Source organism: Penaeus monodon, chromosome 7 (genome assembly GCF_015228065.2).
Source record: "Penaeus monodon isolate SGIC_2016 chromosome 7, NSTDA_Pmon_1, whole genome shotgun sequence".
NCBI lineage: Eukaryota > Metazoa > Arthropoda > Malacostraca > Decapoda > Penaeidae > Penaeus > Penaeus monodon.
The window spans coordinates 44,389,765-44,394,764 of NC_051392.1; the positions used below are offsets into that span (position 1 = coordinate 44,389,765).

The window sequence follows — 5,000 nt, forward strand, 5'->3', positions numbered from 1 at the left end:
ACAGGAAGTAAAGGGAAGGTAACACATCTGACCTCACCTTGAATATACAATTACACGTAGAACGTGATTTTAAAGGGTCGGGATCGGCGACAACACTGTTAGTATATATCCGAAATATTCATGATAGGTGTTATTATTATTTTTGCAAAAAAAAGTTCTTATCTTTGTGGTACAATTCTGTTCGTATGTTTTTGCAACAATGTACCTCTTATCATTACCAGCAGTGTCATTGCAATAAACGGTGTTAAAATGCACACAGATCTTATTGCACGGTTGCTGTCTTGTTGCTCTGTGAACGTGACACGACCAGACATCAGGTTGCAAAGCAGGATCTGTGTGCATCTTGCACGTGAAATGTTGCATTTCTCTCTTGCTCTTTCTTACTGTCTTTTGTTCTAAAAAGATAGGGAAGATAAAAAGAGAACTGAAGTGATGATGATGATGATGATGATGATGATGATGATGATGATGATGATGATGATGATGATGATGATGATGATGATGATGATGATGATGATAATCACATAAGGGTAATGGTAAAAACGGTCATATTAGTGGTAATGATAATAGCGATGATACTATATTGATAATGATGAAAAGAATGATGATGATGATGATGATGACGATAGTAAAAATAGCAATAAAAATAATAATAATGATGATGATAAAGTTGATTATGATGATGATGATGATGATGATAATGATGATAATAATACAAATAATGATAATGATAACAATAATAATAATTATCATTAATATTATTGTTACCATCGTTATTATTGTTATTATTATAAGGAGAGGAATGATCATGGTAGTATGATAATGATAATAACGATAATGATATTAGTAATGTTAATAGAAATTATAATAACAATTATAATAATGATAATGACAGCAGTGATAGTAACGACAGGAATGGTGGTAATATCGATACTGATGATAATAATGCTATTGATAATAATGATAATAATAGTAAAAACAATAATAATAAGAAAGATAAAGAGAAGAATGATAATGATGGTAATAATGATGATGACGATGATAATGATAATAACAGAGATGATGATAATAATAATGATAACAACAGTAATAATATAAAGTATAAGATGGTGATAATTAGAATGATATTAAGATGGTGATATTGATAATAATCATGATGAAAAAATTACAATGATTTTGGTGATGATGATGATGATGATGATGATGTTAATAATAACAATAATAATAATAATAATTAATTATTATTATTATTATTATTATTATTATTATTATTATTATTATTATTATTATTATTATCATTATTATTATTATTATTATTATTATTATTATTATTATTATTATTATTATTATAATGATAATGCTAATAATAGTAAAAATAATAGCAATGATAATAATAACAAAAACATTAACATTCATAACAATAATATTGATAACAATAATAGCCAATCATAATCATAGTAATGATAATAATAATAGTAATAATAATAATGATAATAATATCAATGATAACAATAAAGGTAACAATAATAATAATAATAATAATAATAATAATAATAATAATAATAATAATAATAATGATAATAATAATGAAAATAATGATAATATAATGATAAGGATGCTATAACCACCGCCAATAATAATAATAATAATAATAATAATAACAATAATGATAATGATAATGTAATAATAATAATAATAATAATGATAATAATAATAATGATAATAATAATAATAACAATAATAATAATTACTATTATTATTGTTATTATTATTATTATAATTATTATAATAAGAACAATAATGGTGTTGTTACTGGTAACGTTATCATCATCATTATTATCACCGTTACCCTCATTACCATCACCATCAGAACCATCATCAACAGCACACGTTATCTTCGTAGCTTCGTAGACAGGCCATACCCACCATTCTGGGACAGATGAACTAGCGGGCGACACCTGGCAACACTCATTACGGACAGGTAGAGCATGTCAGAGTCCGATCACCTTTTGTTTTATTCTTAGACGGAAAACGGGTTACGCCTCAGACTGCAATTTGAGGCGATGTGAATCTCAGGTAGACTGATATGAGGGGAGAGGAGGGGAGAGGGAGGGGAGAAGGATAAGGTAGTTGGGGGGAGGGGAGAGCGAGAAGGGGGGCGGAGAGGGAGGGGAGAGGGAAGGGAGAAGGATAAGGTAGTTGGGGGGAGGGGAGAGTGAGAAGGGGGGCGGAGAGGGAGGGGAGAGGGAGGGGGAGAAGGATAAGGTAGTTTGGGGGGAGGGGAGAGAGAGAGGGGGAAGGAGAGGGGAGAGGGAGGGGGAGGGGAGAAGGATAAGGTGGTTGGAGGGGGGAGGGGAGAGCGAGAGGGGGAAGGAGAGGGGAGAGGATTAGAGGGTTTGAGTTGGGGGAGGGGGGAGGGATGGGGGGAGGATAAGGTGGTTGGGGGGAGGGGAGGGCGAGAGGGGGAAGGGGAGGGGGGGAAGGAGAGGAAATGGAGGAGGGAAGACGAGAGAAGGAGAGACGAAGAGAAGAAGAAATAGAGAAAGGAAGGAAGAGGAGTACGGGGAGGGGAGGGAGGGGGGGGGGATGTGAAGTGAAACAGGCCAGCGCGTGGATCTAGGGATATAAGTTGGACATTATGACGTGATTTGTGTCACTACGGGATTTGTGAAAGATTAGCCGAGTCACGTCACCCAGCTCCCTGTTCGCCTTTTTGCTTGCCTCGCTCTCGCTCGCCGCGCGTTCGTCTGCCTTTGCTTCGTCTGCCTTTTCTTTCTTTCTTTCTCCCTTTCTTTCCCTCATTCTCCCTCTTCCTCCCCCTCTCTCTATCTGTCTTTTTGTCTAGCTAGTTATATCTGTCTATTAAATCACTAATGTTTAAGTAAATAGATATTTAAGAGAGAGAGAGAGAGAGAGAGAGAGAGAGAGAGAGAGAGAGAGAGAGAGAGAGAGGGAGAGAGAGAGAGAGAGAGGAGAGAGAGAGAGAGAGAGAGAGAGGCCAGAGAGAGAGAGAGAGATAGAGAGAGAGAGAGAGAGAGAGAGAGAGAGAGAGAGAGAGAGAGAGAGAGAGAGAGAGAGAGAGAGAGAGAAGAGAGAGAGAGAGAGAGAGAGAGAGAGAGAGAGAGAGAGAGAGAAGAGAGAGAGAAAGAGAGGGAGAGAGAAAAAAAGAGAGAAAGGGGGAAGAGAGGGAGGGAGGGAAGTGACCAAAAGGCGAAAGAGAGAGACAGACCAAGAAACGGAAAGCGACAGCCCGCGGCCCCAAGAGGCGTCCGTGATCTCTCCGTCACATGTCCAGGTCCTCCTCGGCACGTGAAGTCTCTACAGGTCCTTCGGGTCTTTTTCTCCGTCAGACGCCGGGGTTGACATCCTACACCCGTCCTGGCTGCCGGTGTAGGATATCAACTCCTTCGAGGAATTCCAGCCTTGTCTACAGGCAGGCGGCGCGGCGGGATGCTCAGCAACACGCGCGTTACTAAGCATGTCATTGGAAAGGTTTTGCGAGGTGAAATGACGTGTGAAGCGAAGTGATCTTCCAGGTGGCCGGGGAAGTGTCTAAATTCAGTATAGATTGTTTTTTCTTTTTTTCTCTCTCGTTTTTTTTTTGAATAATCATAAGATGTGGTTGACTTCCACTTAAGGTCACTCGTCAACTCGTCTACCCTTGGTACCTGTCTCCGATGCTTCACTTATTTTATTTCCAGCCTGCTTAATATTTAGAATAAATACATAGACTGATACAAGAAACAAAGCTGATGTAAATAATGAATATACGCTGGTGCTTCGAAACAGAAGAAGACGAAAAGGAAGAAGTAAAATCAGTCTTAAGTAGTTGTTCACTCGTCAGACGCAAATTCTTTCTTCTAAAACCTGATTTCGAGACGAAGTCAACTGCTCTGCTGCTTGTGCTTGGCTCACTAGCTGCTAACGGCCGCATAGAATAGAGAACGACTTATCCTTCTTATAACGAACATTTCGCCTTTCGTTTTGAAAAAAAAGAAATGAATATGATAAGAGGAAACGAATAACATTGAATGAAACAGATTAAAAAAAATGCTTCTGTTTTTTTCCAGCCTTCCATTTACATTTCTTTGTCTTTATTCTACTCGTATTTCCCAATATTCTTTACTTTATTCTTATCACTTCTCCCACCATTCTTTTTTTTCTACTGTAATTTGATCAGCTAAGAACCCTTATTCGAAAGCCATTCACTTTTTTTTTTTTCTTTTGTCTGTCAGGTCCGGTTTAAGGACGTTTTTCTCCTTCCTCTCTTTCTGCTTTAATGTGACGAGGCTTATTCTCAGGCTCATCTGCGTATCGGCGGAGAAATAATTATTTTTTCCCAAGTTTCCCATCTATCTACCACGCTCTTGTCTCATTATCTATCTCATTATCTATTACATTATCTATCTAATGCCCCAACTCGCGATCCAATCTATCTATTTACTGATCTATTAATTATCCATTTGAAACGAGACCAAAATTAGAGTGAATAAATTACCGTCACTATATATAGAGAGAAAGGATTTGGCTTGTTGCCAACTTAGGTCCAGACGAGCCATAACTGAGGCAGCCGCTGGGGACTTTGGACCCGAGGGAAATAAAGGGGGAGGAGGAGGAGGAGGTGGAGGAGGAGGAGGAGGAGGAGGAGGAGGAAGAGGAAGAGGAGGAGGAAGAGGAGGAGGAGGAGGAGCAGGAGGAGGAAGAGGAGGAGGAGGAGAGGGAGGAGGAAGACGAGAAGAAGAAGAAGAAGAAGGAAGAGGAGGAGGAGGAGGAGGAGAAGAAGAAGAAGAAGAAAAGGAGGAGGAGGAGGAGGAAGAAGAAGAGGAAAAGACGAAAAAGAGAAAGAAGGAGGAGGAGGAGAGAGGAAGGAGAGAGATGAAGCAGAAGGAAGAGAGGGAGAACTAGGAGGAGGAGGAAGAATAATGATAATAATGATAATAGTAATGGTAATTATTCTTATTATTATAATAATGATGATGATGATAAGAATAATATATGTT

At 38.4% G+C, this 5,000-nt stretch overlaps 1 protein-coding gene across 1 annotated transcript in view; it reads left to right on the top strand.

The window, feature by feature from the left end:
- LOC119575676 (alkylglycerol monooxygenase-like) overlaps positions 1–5,000 on the top strand; it is a 20,744-nt gene that overhangs the window by 1,113 nt on the left and 14,631 nt on the right. The window lies entirely within an intron of this gene.